General features: G+C 45.5%; 1 long non-coding RNA gene across 1 annotated transcript; it reads left to right on the top strand.

The window, feature by feature from the left end:
• Positions 1-642: 642 nt before the first annotated feature.
• On the top strand, positions 643-9,425 carry LOC121133191. The gene is made up of 4 exons (XR_005869970.1): positions 643-825; positions 1,375-1,520; positions 2,805-2,947; positions 8,659-9,425. It is a non-coding gene; the product is annotated as an uncharacterized LOC121133191 (long non-coding RNA).
• Positions 9,426-16,772: the final 7,347 nt, after the last annotated feature.

The raw sequence follows: 16,772 nt of genomic DNA, 5'->3' as shown, positions 1-16,772 counted from the left end.
CAGTAACTCTAACTCCAGGGGATCCAGCATATTTCTAGCCTCTATGAACTCAGGCGCGCGCGCACACACACACACATACACACACACACACACACACACACACACACACATACACACAGAGAGACACAGAGACAGATATACACACCCGTGCACACGCTTTTTTTTTTTTTTTTTTTTTTTTTGGTTTTAGAGACAGGGTTTCTCAGTGTTGTTTTGGAGCCTGTCCTGGAACCTGCTCTGTAGACCAGGCTGGTCTCAAACTCACAGAGATCCACCTGCCTCTGCCTCCCGAGTCTGGGGTTAAAGGCAGTGCACATTTTCTTAAAGAAATCGTTTGCAAGCCTGTTCTGCTAACCCTAGAATCCTCCCACCTTCCCGCCTGCCTCTGAAGGGCTCTCCTGGATACTCACCTGCACTCACACTCTACGTGGTGTCCATAAAGAAAGGAGATGTGCACAGGGAAGGAAATGGCTCAGGGCCACAGTTAATCTGCAGCCAAGCTGTGTTTCAAGGCCAGCCCAGCCTAGCCCTGCCCCCTGCTTCCCCACAAAAACAGGCCACTATACTCTGTGCTAGACTAAAAGTGAGGTCCTACTCTATCCCTGTTTGCGGGGAAGCTGGGTTTTTGTTTCAAGGGATGAACTGCTGTCTTTGTGGCTCTAAATTCTCTTTCACTGCTCCCCCACCCCCATCTTCCTCTCCCCCCACCCCACCCCCTTTCCTTTCACTTTCTCTGTCTCTTTGTCTAGAGGGTCAGAGTCTCCCAGAAACCCAGCTCTGTTTCCTGCTTTCTTTCTCCAGACCCCCAGCTCATCTGGCCCTCATGTAACTATAATTACCGGCACATTTGTACTGCGCAGGGCGGAGGGAGATGCGTTAGTTCACCGAGGGACTGGGAAAGGAATGGCCTTGATCTGGCTGCAGTCTGGTTCTAATTTTAGCAGCCACAGAGCAGTGGACTTCCTGGAGGAATCAGATTGCCGGGTTCTCCCCCGCAGGGCTGCCGCCAGACATGTGGAAGAGATTCAGCTCACAGAATTGCCAAAGCAGGTTACACCTCCAGGTCATCAGGCCCAGGCTGTGTCTCAGATAGTAGGGACACGCTGTCTGAGCTTAGCAAGTGCCTTGTAAAACTTGCTCAGTTTATGCACAAAAGAGGGGGGAAATGAAACCACCCACCAGGAAAGGCCAGTGCAGTCTGCTCAAGAACCCAGGTCCTCTTCCTCCTGCCTCACAGAGTCCTGATGATGTCATTCTCTACATGCTGTGGGTGGGCAACACTGAGGATGGTTTGGAATGAGTCCTGGGGTGAGTCCTGACCATTCCCAAGTTTTTTAAGTAACTTTTCCTAACGCTGTATTTTTATTTTTTTAGTGAGGTCAAATTGCCATACAGTGAAAACACAGATCTGGACTACGTAACAACGGATTCAACAAATAGCACACCCTCATCAAAGAGAACAGTTGGATCACCCCAGAGTTTACCCTGCCTCCCAGTTAGTCGTCAAGACTTCCCCACAGGTAAGCTCGGCTCTCAGCTTTTTCCAGTATACATTAGTGTTGTTGACGGTTTCTTCAAGGAAAGGGATTCACATCTGGGTGAAAGCCAACTCTGAGCCTCTTGTGGGTCCTTCATAGGTTCACACAGTTCTCTTGTGCTGGGCTGTGTGGATAAGAATAGCTCGTGAGTATCCATTCCCTAAGTCTACAACGTGGGAAATTTCAAACAAGCCATCAAACATTATGGGTGTGGGAATTTTTTTTTTCTGGGAAATGCTGTTTAAAGTTTGGCTTTGCAAATCAAACTTTCACCCAACCTGTAAGCAAGTTAATAATGTGCTTTGAGGTCATTTCTATCTGTGCACTCATTCAGCTTACATACTATGTGCTCAACCTGTTCAGAATCAACTGACCTCTAAGAAAAACACTCTAATCCCTCTTACTATACGCTGGACCTCCGATGTAATTAACTCCTACTGGCTAGGGCTCAGCATAAGGCCCAACTTTAACTGCACCACGTTCTCTATTTCTCCTTTGTGACCCGTTCATGCCCCTGACTCAGAACAGTGTGTGTGAGTACCTGAGATGCAAAGACCAGGACTAGCACCCTTCGACGGATGCTGCCACCACACACCCACGAAAGTACACTGAAACAGCACATGGCTAGAGAGGGATTAAGTGCTGTTCTTTTTTTTCCGTTTTTCAAGACAGGGTTTCTCTGTATTGTTTTGGAGACTGTCCTGGAACTTGCTCTTGTAGACCAGGATGGCTTCGAACTCACAGACATCCAACTGCCTCTGTCTCCCGAGTGCTGGGATTAAAGGCGTGCACCCTTAATGCCCGGCATAAAATGCTGTTCTGAGCCCCCTGTAGAAGAGTGAATAAGACTAGAGTACCTCCCCATTCCCTGTTGTCACCATATTTGCCGTGCTGTTCAGCATATGAAGACAGTGGCCATTGCTCAAGACTACGTCTTAGATAAGACTCTTAGAATAGACTCCGTTTAGATTAGAACAGGGGGACCAAAACCTTTCTGAAAAAAACCAAGGCCACTCTCGGGCAAATGACACTATGAGTTAGTCTTTTTTTTTTTTTCTTTTATATGGCATCACCGCATGTGGACAAGTTAGAAACCGTCCAGGAGTCTCATTCTCCGGGGAGAGGGTTCTTTACCCCTTTTTTTCTGATCCCCCGGAACAGCAGCTGCAAAGCAGTTGCATAATAACAACTCTTCCTCCTACGGTTAACCTGAATGCTTTTTGCATTAAAATGAAAGAATGTTCTTTTTTTTTTATGGTCCCTCAGCCTGGTGAAGTTTTTGAACAGCTGGTCAACAGCAGAGTAACTCAGTGGGAAAGTGGTCAATGTACGCTTCGATCTGTTATTGTGCCCGGCAGCCAGCTTGCAAACGGTGGAGTCCATCATTGGTTTATGATGAGTGCTTCCGTGTAAGTTATACTCTGCTCCTGCTTTGAGCCTTGTCATTGTGACTTCATAGAATCATTCAAGGGTTTCTGAAGGTCTCAATATCTCAAAATCTCTCACATCTGTCTCAGTAAAGAATGCTACAGGACATAGTCAGATACCCTGACTTCACTGGGAATGAGCAGAGATAGTCTCACAGAGCACTGAACACACCATCTTCCCATAACCAGGGCGCCTTCCTGGTCCTGACCATCTCTATATATTCCCTTCAAGGCTCCATGACAGACGCCTTCCCTGTCCTTAGCATAACTTTTTCCCAAGGTGGGGGAAGGAGAGAAGAAGAAAAGTCCCTGTCTTCATCATTTGTCCAGTTTCTGTGACAAGCTGTCTGACAGAGAACCATAAAAAAAGAGTTTATTTGGACTCACAGTTTGAGGGCACACAGTCAAGTACACCAGAGAAGGCACACAGAAGGAGTGTGAGTGGCTAGTCCCTTTGTGTCCATAATCAGGAAACAAACGAAGAGGTGGATGCTGTTGCTCAGCTGATTAGGGTTTCTATTGCTTTGAAGAGACACCACAGCAATTCTTATAAAGGGAAATATTTGATTGGAAGTCTTATCATTTCAGAAGTTTAGTCCATTATCATCATGGCAGCATGCAGGCAGACATGGTGCTAGAGAAGGAGTTGAAAGTGAAAAGGGGGCTACATGTTGATCCTGGAGGCAACAGGAAGTGGTCTGAGACACTGGGCATGTCTTGAGCACAGGAGACCTCAAAGCCTGCCTCCACAATAACACATGTCCTTTAACAAGGTCACGCCTACTTCCATAAAGCCACACCTCTTAATAGTGCCACTCCCTTTGGAGGCCATTTTCTTTCAAACCAATACCTATGTCAATACTGCTTTGATTGTAAGTGTAAAGCGGTTGCTTCTCTCTAGGTCAGCTCTAAGTTTCAGATGTATTTTGGCCACACCAATTCCAGCTTTCATGGGGAGAAGAACAGTGTGAAGAGGCAATAAAATGTGGTTGAAAACTCTTCTTATGTGTGAGGCTGGGAAGATAGCTCAGCTGCTAAAGTGTTTGCTATTAAACCAGGAGGAGCTGAGTATGGATCCCCAGCACCCACATAAAAGCTGGGCAGCACACATCTGTGACCCTACCACCAAGAACACAGGTTGGGGGAGGCAAAGACAAGAGAATTCTTACAGCTTTCTGGCCAGTCAGTGTAGCCAAACTGAGGAGCTTAGTTTCAGTGAGAGACCTTCCTCATAGACTAAAGTACAGGGCTCAGGAGACAGCTCAGTTGGCAGAGTTACTGCCTCACGTGCATAAGGCCTGGTGTTCAATCCCCAGTACCCTATAAACCAGGTACAATAGCACAAGTCTACACTCCCAGCACTTGAGAGGTGAGGAGAGGAGAATCAGGAGTTTGAGGTCATCATCCTTCTCTACATAGTGAACTTGAGATTAGTATTTGTTACAATAAGGATCTGTCTCAAAAAAAAATAAAAAGTCAAGCAAAAAAATGAAAAGTCAAGCTAAGTGATTGAGAAAGACTCACCCACCATTGAACAGCATGCACGCACACACACACATACACACATACACACACACACACACACACTACATATTCACCAAAGCATGTACATGAAAATACACACATTATTATTTGACCAAATTTTATAAAAACATAGGACTGTGTGAACACATTGCTAAGGCCTCTCCCAAGACCTCAGAAGGGATACAGAGGGTGGGGGCACCTGCAACTGTTGCTTCGTGGACTTCCTATGTAGCTTTCCAGAATCAGTTCACACAGCAGAGTGATACAGTGAGAGTCTTTAATTACCATAATTAGAATGGGGTGTTGCGTGGGTCTTTTTTTATTATTATTACTGCAATTGAGAAATTACACTGCTGAGAAGCAGATTTTTACATTCCAAATAATTAACTTCTTCCTTCTAGAAATGACTAAGAAGAAGCTGAGCCCCAACCAATCTCTCACTCTCCTCTTCAAAATGTATTGAGCATGGGCAAAGGGGAGGGAAAGAATCTGAAGGGCTAATGAAATCTTTGCTCTCGGTAGTATTTAAGTCATTCTAAGGCTTTGCCAGTGCCAAACATAAATAATATGTGCCCTAAGAAAATCACTGAAGGTAACTGGACAAGTTAAAAAGTAAGGATAACAATACATTGCTATTTGTCAAATGTTTGCTTATGCTGAGTAAGTGGTGGTGTAGCTCCAAGCCTGTTGGTCAGGAAGGGTCTAGGAAGAAGTTACAGGTGGACATTGGGGTGGCAGAGGGCAGTCTGAGTCCCCATAGTCAAAGGGTCAAGCACATTTGCATTTTGTAGAGAAGGATGAACAGAACAAAAATAGCCAAGATAGATCGTCCTTACTGCTGTACTACTCAAAGGAGATGGAAAGAGGGTGAGAGGACCTCAGCAATAAGGCTCTGGAATGAACTATCCAGGTGGAAGTGATGAGGGAAAGAACAAAGAAAGTGATGAGACAAACCCTTCTCCCAGGCTGGAATGGGTTGTTGTATGAACTTTCCCCGGGGAAATGAATGGACATCTATTCACCATCCAGTTAGGGCACCAATAAGAGACTAAGTAAATGATTCCACTCAAATGTAGTTTGGAGACCAGTGAACTAAATTTGGGTTACTTAAAGGATCATGGGAATGGCTTACAGGAACTCAACTTGCTGGAAGCTACATCACTGAAGATGTCTCTCTTACTATTCTCAAACTGTTAACTCCCTATAAACCCTTACAGAGGGGTGACAACTTATGACCCTTTGTCCCAACAATTGTAAACCATCTATATACATCTTCATGAGCCTCTCTCTTCTCCATGATGGAACATGAATGGGCCCAGTCCTACACACTCGAGTCATGTGGGGTCGCATAGCTGTTAAGAGTACAAGAGGGTAATGACCAAGTCATGCCAAGATATAACACAAAAAATAAAGACCGAGAGACCAATATTAGGATTTAAGCTTCAAGCTGAAGACCAGAGAAGCAAAGCAGCCAAGCCAGTAGCTCTTACCTCTACCCAGCTGAAATGGCAATCCTGTTTTCACGAATCCTCAGAGGCAAAAGGCTCTGAATTCCTATCACCTGCTCCTTATAGTCCTTTCTCCACCCAGCCATGTCCTCCTGTCCCCACCTCCCTAGTGCTGGGATTAAAGGCATGAGCTCTGTTACTCTTCAGTCTTGTAGGCTAGGGTGGCCTTGAATTCAGAGAGGTCCATCTGCCTGTCTCTTGAATCCTGGGACTAAAGGTGTGTGCCACCACTACCCAGCTTCTACAGCCAACTAGTGTGGCTGGTTTTGCTTTCTGATACTTCAGGAAGTCTTTACTAAATCATAAATAATATATCACCACACCAAGAGGACAGGGTTACACAATGGGTCTTCTATCCAAGAACTTTGAGGTCAGAGGCCCCTTCCAAAAGGCTTTCCATATGGTGTCCAAATGGTCCCAGAGAGGCACTATCATCATAGAACCAGCTACCTAGACTAATATGGTTGGAAAGCAGTCATCATCACAAGCAGAAGTCTTAAGTTAAAATCATCCCCACAGCAGAGTGTGGACCAGAGGGTAGGTAGGACCAGAAGCCAGGATGAGCCCAGGGGAGGTAAGCATCAAGTTCCTTGTAATGATGAAATTTATGATTCACAACTCAGACCAAGGGAAAAGAATGGGAGACTTGTCACAGCACGAAGATGAGAGGAAGGGAGAGGAAGATTACAAACACTGACTGCACAGTAAGTTCAGACTGTTCAATACATTATTCATAAGCACGAAGGATGGGGGACAGATAGGTGCAGAACTGCTGTGTGACAGACCATCCTTCACACCAGCACTCTGTTCTTTCCAACATCCCACAGGGTACACACTGGATCTCAGGTCTGACGAGCTCCCCAGCCAGTGGGAGAGATTCTCTCCAAACTTCTGTTTTATTAATCAGAATGATCACCGTGAAAACTAATGCCTAAGAAAAAATGGATGCTTTTCCCTTGATAATGCATACATTCCCTGAGAATAAAAGCAAATTCAAATTTGCAGTGATTTTTCTATTTAGCCACTTTGTCCACTGGAAGAGACAGGAAGCAGTTATTGGCATGAGGAAAGTAGCCAAAGCTAAATTTTCATTTTTCTGGGTCACATCTTCCTGCTCTCAAAGGAGTGTGGCTTCTTTTTTTAGGGCTTGGGATTAGCAAGCATTAGGCCCAGGTGTGAAATCCCAGTCTTTCTACTCCATAGGAGTTTTATGTAGAGCTCAGTGCTAGAAATCAACACAGTGTCATTCAGTAAACATTGACAGGTAGTGCCATGGTTTGAACAAGATGGTCCCCAAAGACTCATATAGATGAATGCTTAGTCTCTAGTTAGGGGAACTGTTTGGGAAGGATTAGGGGTGTGGCCTCACTAGACAGGTGTTGCTGTAACGATAAACAACACACTTGTTGAGGGTATAGGTAACTATTTATTGTAGAAATTACTTACAACAGAAAACCCAGATGAGTCAAGCAGCTTTCCGCCACTGAACCGGAAGCTGAAAAGAGAGAGAGCGACTCTGCCTCACAGTCTTTTATAGAACCTCCGTACACGCCTCCTGCAGATAGGTGTGGCTTTGTTGGAGAAGTGTTACTGGGGGTGGGCTTTGAGGTTTCAAAAGCCCCCACTAGACCCAATGTAGCTTTCTCTCTGCCCCCTCTCTAGCACAGTGCCTGATACCGCCATGCTCCCTACCACAGTAACCATGGACTAACCCTGCAAGACTGTAAGCAAGCCCTCAGTTAAATGTTCTCTTCTACAAGGTGCCTTGGCCATGGTGTCTCTTCACACTAATGGGACAGGAGCTAAGGCAGGAAGTGACACCATCTTTTGGTTTATTTCTCCAATCTCTTTCAATGCTTCTGCCTTAGAGCAGAAACCGGGAAATCCCTAACTTGGCTCAGTCCCCTGCTGCTGACACAGCCTACTCCTCTGTCTGTGCACCTGTCTGGCCCTAAGCATGGCCCATCTCTTTCTCCTGACCTGTTTCCATCTTTAGACTTGGGTTGACCTTTCACCTCAAAGGTCTCCTCCACAGCTTTGCTCTTAAACCTGAGCTCCAGCAGCTTCCTCTCCGAGATGGTCTGGTTTGTTTTCTTATCGACAGATTCTTTCTCGGGTTCAGAAACCTCTTGAACTCCTCTGCAGCCTCTTTATACTCATTCTATAGCCATAGATATGTAAATGGGTAAACAAATACAGTTAATTATGTGCTGTGTACTGTGAGCAGTAATACTAATAATCAAAATTAGAATAAAGTACTTACATTCACCTTAGCCAGGCTACCAAGGTAGGCAGATTTTAGAACGAATTGTTTTCATTAAAATTACTAAGCCTTGTGAATTTACTGTTATTCAATAAATTCTGACAGTGTGGAAAGACAAATATGTTCATCTATGTTTCTGACATGACATGCTCAAGATATGTAGACTGGCTTCACCCCATTATGTAGTTGAAGATGGCCCCAAACTCCTGATTGTTCTCCTTCTACCACCTGAGTTCTGAGGTTACAGGCAAATGCCACCATGCCTAGTTTATGTGGTGCTGGGAATTGAAGCCAAGGCTTTCTGTGTGCTAGGCAGGCACTTCAGTGCATCCCCAGCTCAAGGACCATGTTTTTGATAAAGATGTTAAAGACAACAGCCTTTGCATCTCTCATTGCAGGGTAACTGGCGGATGGAGGGGTGATAGTGCATCGGGAGCAGAGATCCGGAGGGAGAAGTGATCACAGGAACACACGTGCCCAGACCCCTAACCCAGATACTGAAGAGGCTGCTAGACTCCGCACTGTGTGGAGTCAAAGTGTCCCCACAGTTGCCTCTAAACAGAGGTTACAGGCACTCTTATCTCTTAACCACGTCAGTAAACATCTGCTAATCCACAAATCAAGCCCTGGATTTGTAGGGCTTAATGTTTTTCTAGTCACTGCACCCTTCCTGATCTCCACTGCCGCAAGATAGGACAGGGGAATAGGCACTCACCCTTTGCCTACACCAGAAAGCAACCCGCAGCCAATGCCTGATGGACCGCAGTGCAAGAGGGTGACTGGCCCCTTGTGCCTGGTGGACAGGCTGGCTCTGTGCTGTGTAGACATTTGCCTGTTGGGTGCATTGCAGTCAATCTTGGAGACAGCTAGCTCAATACAGCACTTTTCACAGTCTCTCATCCCCTCCCTGTCTCAGCCTGCCAACACACACAGACACCTCCTCGTGTGTCTGCTAATACATTGGCACCAGTGTCCCTATCTCAGGATCTGTTTCTGGTGAAACCCAGTCCACGGAACTCCAAGCCTCGCAGCTGCAGAAGTGGGGACTGTCGGCTGACACCCGGGGTCTCTTCTCGGTGTTAATGACCTGCATGTTGTTGCTCCCACAATCACTGTCGTTTTTTGTCTGCATCTTTCTTCTTGCAAATGACCTTAAGCATCCGTTCTTGTTGACTGATCTGTCTTCTTTACACATCCACTGAAAGAAGCCAAGAGGAGTCCATGGCATTCTCATTGGTGAAAAAACGGGAATCACCCAGCTCGGCCCTTTGTTGTTCTTGTGCACTTGGGAAGAGCCGCCGTGTTCTTTCCTATCAACATAAAACTCCTTCCTCCTAGGGAAGCCAGGCGTGTGGGTGGCGCAGGGAAGAGAAGGAGGCAGAACCCTATTCCAAATTCTCACGGTAAAGGGCTGCTCTGCCTTCTGCCCGAGCCTCTTGCTTTTCCTCTCCACCTCTCTAGGGCAGCCTAGGGGGACGTGGGGAAAGCCACTGAAATCCTAGTGTTGTCTAGAAGATCAGCAGCCCAAACACTGGCCCATGTCTGGCTGTACTACTACCTACAAGGCCAGCTCTGGTTGGCAGCCTGGTTATTCAAGGATGTTTACCACAAGCCATTTAACCTGCTCCTTATTTCGGCTCCTCATTCTGCCTTATTTTCTCTTTACTAAAGAAACTGAAAGAGGCCAGCTCTCAGGAGGCAGAGGCAGGAGGATCTCTGTAAATTCGAGGCCAGCCTGGTCTATGAAGTGAGTTCCAGAACCGGCAGGGCCGTTACACAGAGAAACCCTGTCTCCAAAAACAAACAAACAAAGGAACAAACAAGGAAAGAAAGGAAGGGAGGGAGGAAGGGAGGGAGAGAGAGAGAGAGAGAGAGAGAGAGAGAAACTGAAACACCCTCCATGAATTCCAGTCTCAGAAACCCTCCCCAGCCCTCCAGTGCTGACCCTTCTGAGTCCTCTGCTGCTCTCCTCCCTGGGCCTTCATTTCTTTTCTTGAAGACTGAATTGAAACCACAATGCCCTGTCTCTTTAGTTTTCTTGTTCCCCGCACTGGACTCTGACATCAAACTCTGCCGCTTCTCTGGCCAAGACTCCCTTTCTTATATCCTGGAGCACAGTAGCCAGCCCACTGTCTCCCTGGGAGACATCAGAGCTTATGGAACCACTGGCCATCGCTACTCCTGCACTCTCCATGATCCCTGTGAGAATCAAAGCCGAAGGCTGGGCATGTTCAAGCCCCAGCATTCTGTCCCTTACAAGTCCTAGGTCATAGCTCCAAGAGAAAATCTATTTTCTAATCCCCAGTAGTTTTTACTCCTTTCATTTCCTACCTACTGCTGTCGTGCATGTACTTCCGAGGGTCTCCTGCTTCCGCCTGGCAGGGCAGGTCCTGAGATCTAGGTGTGTCATTTACTGGGCATGAAGATCCTTCATACTGTTCACTCAGTTCTGAAGAGACAGGGGCTCTAGGGACCAAGTGACACAGCAGGCTGTGATGGCTCTACTCCACACCCATAATCTCCCCTGACATAAAACCCTGGCAAATCCATGGCTGTTTGATTGACTTCACTGATGCCTTATTCCCTACGAACACAGGCAATTTTCCAAATGAGAGTAGGAAAGCCCTTTTTTGTGTGTGTTTCATTTGGGTCATTTTAATTAGAAAAGTAATATATACAGACTGTAACAAATCAAACAGCACAAATGCATTATAAACAATGTCCATCATCTGCCTCCTGATCAGCTGCAAACCACTTCCTCTAATCCCCTTCCTCATAACGTCTCACAACAGATGAAAAAGGGTCCAGTAGAAGACTTGGTGGAAGGTTCCTGGTGGAAGATCTGACAACCTGAGTTTATTTCCTGAGACCCACATGGTAAAGAACTTCTACAAGTTGTCCTCTGACTTCCACACACGTGCATGTACACAAATAGGCATGCATACATGCTCGAATGCTCACATGCACGCACACACGCACGCGTGCGCGCGCGCGCACACACACACACACACACACACACACACAAACTTTCTCCACCACAAGCTCCATTTGGAAGTGCTTACACTGACCCAGCCTCTGTCTGTATTAGCTGGAGAGGCTTCCACGTCCTCCTCCTATCCACTCCCATGTGTGGAGAAGGGTCAAGCCCCTTGTCAGAGGGCTCATAAATAAGGACATGCGATAAAAGAGTGACGATGTGTGTAGCGAAGACCAGACAAACTTACAGAGCTTAAGGAGTCTACAGAACAGCACTGAGCAACCCACAGATGGAAGGCAGCAAGCAAACAGGCCTTTCTGGGGAGAACTGAGAACTCACAGATGTTAGCCTAATCCCAGTACTGACGAGGAGAGACTACAGCCCATCCTGGACCATCTCTTAATGATTGAAGAAGATAACAGGGTGCGTTGACCTAAGTCTTAACAAAGAGTAAGAAGAAAGCCGGGCGTTGGTGGCGCACGCCTTTAATCCCAGCACTCGGGAGGCAGAGGCAGGCGGATCTCTGTGAGTTCGAGACCAACCTGGACTACCAAGCGAGTTCCAGGACAGCCTCCAAAGCCACAGAGAAACCCTGTCTCGAAAAACAAAACAAACAAACAAACAAACAAACAAAAAGAGTAAGAAGAAGAGAGTGCAACTGAGAATTCCTGTCCATGAGTTCAAGGGCTCAAATTGCTTCCCTTCCCAACTTGGGACTCTGAGGCCAAAAGTCCACCATGTTTTAGAAATTGATAAGAGCAAAGTCAGTCCTCTCTAGATGAATGGACCTTAAAACCAGACTCATTTTTCCTCCACAGGCAAGAAAACAGTGGAAATAAGAAATGAAACTTAGTCCACAACTTCAGATGTTGAGATTAGTAGATAAATAATATCAAATAAATATGTTTGAGAAAGAAAGGTTGGTACAAAAATATGATAAATCAGAGATTATAGACAATGGCTAAGTAGATAGACAGGAAGAAATGAAAATAAAATTGAAGTTAAAAATAAGATAGCTGTGTGAGTTCGAGGCCAGCCTGGTCTACAGAGCTAGTTCCAGGACAGCCTCCAAAACAATACAGAGAAACCCTGTCTCGGAAAAAACAAAAAACAAAAAAAACAAACAAAAAAAATAAGATAGCTGGATGTTGGTGGTGCACGCCTTTAATCCCAGCACTTGGGAGGCAGAGGCAGGCAGATCTCTGAGTTCAAGGCCAGCCTGGTTTACAGAGCAAGTTCCAGGACAGCCACAGCTACACAGAGAAACCCTGACTCCAAAAACAAAAACAAGGAAACAAAATTAAATTTGTGGACAGACTGAATGGTAGAATAAAGACACTTAAATAGAAAAAGAGTGAATTTGGACTAAGAAGGGGGGAAAGATCATATAGAATACAACATAGAGAAAGAGAGAAACGACATATGAAGCTGGAGAAGATGTGTGGGAATGGAAAATCCAGTGAGAAGAGCTAGCATGTGTGCAGTGAGGGCTCCAGAAAGAGCAAAGAGAGTGAGTGAAACAGGAAACACTTTCTGACATAATAGCTAAGAACTTTTCAGAGTCTATGACAAACAACCCTCAACTTCAAGCAGACCAGAAATTCCCATCTAAAGAAGAGCTCCTAGCTATACATCCAAGATGGCTACCCCAATATCATTTACCACCAGAATGGTAGAAGGAGAAGAAGCTAGACTTTAAACTTGCCCACAAACTCCCGCCCTGAGCCTCTGTGTGCTTCTCATGTAGAGTGGTAAGAGCATGAGTAACAGTGCTAACAGCAAGCACATATGTGGCATGTTCACGACACATGCTCTTCCCCATCTGCCGCCAGAAGTTCAAGGATGCAACCTGTGAAGACTATCTCTCAAAGCTTCAGCCTGTGTCTAAAACAATGAGGACGATGACGATGACAGCAAAACCCAAACCAACAACCAGATAGAGTAAGACAGAGAAGACCAATTCTTAGATGGTGATTTATTTGGTGGCTCACTGAAAGCACTGCCTGTACTGCCTGCTTGCCAAGCATGACTTCACTTGCTACCTGGAACAGAATGACCTGGAGGAACGGCTGAAACAATGGATCGTTGCCCTTAACAACCTTACTCAATCCCCCCAGCTTGTGGTTTTAGAACATAAAATGAAAATACAAACTGGACCTGATACCAAGGCCTTTTAGGAGTCGTTGTGGCTTTGGTCCAACAGTGACATCTCTTCTCTTGAACTCTCATTGGTGTCTGGGAGTTTATTCCAGAAAGGTTTCTGCAACACAACAGCAACATACACACCCTGCAGGCACTCTGGAACTCTGCTCAACCCTGCCCTGAGAGCCATATGGAAGCACAGACCCTGTCGCTTCCCCAGGGAAGAATGTGGCCAGGGCACACATGCAGCACTCCTCCATTTCACGAGAGTGTCCTCTGCCTCCTCGTGTTTTTCCTCTTCCAGCTCTATTCAGTCTTTCCGGGAATTTCTAGTTCCTGGAAACCAGGACTCAGCAGTTAATACATTGTTTAGATTGCTTTTACAAAAAGAGGCGGGCCACCACCGATCATGGCACATGCCCATATTCCCATATTCCCAGCATTCATGTAGGTGTCATTCCTGGAGGCAGAGGCAGGTGGATCTCTGAGTTTGAGGTCAACCTGGTCTACAGGCAGGTCTACACAAATAAACCATGTCTCAAAATATCAAAAGAAGGAGAAGGAGAAGAAAGAGCAAGGTGGTAGAATGGACCTGGATCCCACCATTTCCCCCATGTGGCTTGTGGCTGGTTATTTAGCTTCTCTGAGGACTAGTTTCCCTATCTCTAAAATGGGGACAGTCACTGAATCAGACAGAATTATCTAGGATGAGAGACAGAGAGAGAGAGAGAGAGAGAGAGAGAGAGAGAGAGAGAGATCAAATGCACCTCATAAACAAAGCTGGATAGGCAGAGGTTAACCAGGAACAGTTTCATCAGGGCAGGGCACAACAAAACACAACCAGACTCCCTAATCCACCCTTTCTTAGTTTCCATCCATTCACCTTTACCGTCCCCACCTCCCAGTTCACCACCTCCCTGGCCATTCTAGGCCCTGTTTTCCAAGCTTGGAAGCTCACACCAGAAACCTAACAGTCAACAGAGAGCACATGCTCCTGTTTCTCTAAAATCATGCTGACTGGCCCAGCCCTAGGTCACATGCTTAGCCCTAGCACAACCCTGAATGAAGAAGAGGGAGCCCCCACACCCTTCTGCATCTGAGTGTTAGAATTCTGTTTTCTAGAGAATTCTCCCAGAAAAGTTTCTGTTAAATTCGTTTTATCTAACAACCCACCCTAAAGCTTAGCAGCTTAAAATAACAGCCATAATTATCTCATCACGTCTGTGTGCTGACAATCTGGGCGTGGCTTCACGAGAGGTCTGACGCCAGGGTGTCTTTAGAGATAGGGCTGAAGTCATCTCTGAACTCTGCTAAACTGAGGGGGGTCGCCTTCATCCCTGGGAATGTAGTCCCTGCTTAACTGGAGACTTCAGGAGTCTCAGCCCACAAGGGCCCCTGTTATACCTGCTCTCCACCTGGTAGCTTGTGGGTCCCAGAGTGAATCGTGAGTGGCAAATTAAGAAAATAGACTGAAAGATATGAGAACTGAGAAGACACACCAAAATTCAGAAGTGACATACTGTTGATTCTGCAAGCTGCCAACACTAGTACATACGAAGGAGAGGAATAGGTGTCATTTGCTGGTGTGAGGACAACTGGGGACCACAATGGGGACATTTAAGGACCTGGAGAGGACCAGGCACATCAGGGTAACCACTCCACCTCCATTTGCCCAGTCCTGTCCCAGGTTAAAACAGAAAAGGCTGAACCTGGGGAATCCCTGTGAGTTTGAAGAAAACTGGAATGGTGAACCAAGCAAGCGTCTGATGATACCAAGAGGTGGAAGCTGGACTTTTTCACAGAGAAAAGGGAGTCACCTGAATCCTGTTCCTCACTACTAATTTAAAAAATGCAAATTAAAATATTAGTTTTGATCTGCTGGCAAATATCTTCTTGAGCTTCAGTAATATGTACCAGCAGTACATAAAAAGAGTTAGTCATACACTAACAGCAAACATGTGACCTGGTTGAGTCTTTCTAGAAAATAATTTGTCATTGTGTAATACAAGTCTTTAATGTATCTTCCAATTAGGCATAGTGGCACATCCCTGTAAACTCACCATTTGAAAGTCTGAGGCTAAAATCTGACAATTACAAGTTTAAGGCTCACAATAGTTGTATAGTTCAAATCCTGTAGGAATACATGGAGAAATCCTGTTTCAAAAAATGTGTGTGTGTGTGTGTGTGTGTGTGTGTGTGTGTGTGGTGTGTGTGTGGTGTGTGTGTGTGTGTCCTAGCACATGTGTGGGGGAGATGGGCCATCCTTTATTCACTCTGTTTACTAAATATATAATAAAATAGAGAGGTGAGTTGAAGTTTATTCAAGAATGCATGCTACAGTGTTACATATTGTTTTGAAAGATTATGGAGAGTTAAATCCCTCATAGAGAGATGTTTGGACAGATTGTTTTATGTCCACATAAAGGAATACCAGGAACCTTGAAAGGCGTATTTCCAAAATAGGAAGCAGACAGGGAGAAGTGAGATCAGTAAGGTGGGGAGGAAGAACAGAGGAGGAGAGTTGGTATTAATCTCACCAGGCAAGAATAAGACCACTACCACAATTTGCGCTCCAAATTTGAAACAAGCTTATTAAATACAGGCCAAGACAATGGACACTGGCCAGGTCCCTACCTGGGATTCCCAGAGAATGACCATGAATTACATTAGTCCAGTGCTTATAAAGGCAAACCCCACAAGGATATGTACTTCCCGCCTTTGCCCAATCAGGGATAAGTATACATCCTGATGTACTCCTGCCTACCTACCTCCAGCCTATGTGTGATCACACATCCTGTGCAGTTGGGACAACCAATCTTGTCTCCAGACATGAAAGCACTTGTTTTGTTATCTTACATGAACAACACACACCAGCATTCCAGGAAGTTGTCTGTCCTTGGGCAAGCGGGGTTTACAGGTTAGAAGTATTTTTGTTTTATATATCTCTTAAGCATGGTAATTTAAACTTAAAGAATAACTTTAACCTTCACATGGGGGGAGCACCATGAGCAAAGTACAAAAATACAGATGAAAATGTCATAATGAAACCCATTGTTTTATATGCTAAAAACTCATCTTTAAAAGTCTAATAAGACAATAATGGGATGTAAAATTGGCTCTGCTCTGAATTATGGAAAGCAGCCTACTCTATTGGGCATGCCATGTGCTTCCCATATCATGTGTGTCTCTAGGTGCATGTTCTGTGCTGAGAAAGAAAGCAGATCACAGCACAAAGTAGGACCATGCCACTTTGAACGCAAGAGCAACTGGCCAAAGTGATGAGAACATGTTGCTGTTGAGTGTTCAGCCCTAAATAGGGTTATCTATTGAAGCAAGCTAAATAAGGTATCTATGGAAGAAGGCTCAGGGAACATTGCTGAAGTGGGACTAGGA

Source organism: Mesocricetus auratus, unplaced genomic scaffold (assembly GCF_017639785.1).
Source record: "Mesocricetus auratus isolate SY011 unplaced genomic scaffold, BCM_Maur_2.0 Super-Scaffold_4256, whole genome shotgun sequence".
NCBI classification, from domain to species: domain Eukaryota; kingdom Metazoa; phylum Chordata; class Mammalia; order Rodentia; family Cricetidae; genus Mesocricetus; species Mesocricetus auratus.
This window is presented reverse-complemented; position numbering and strand designations above follow the sequence as displayed.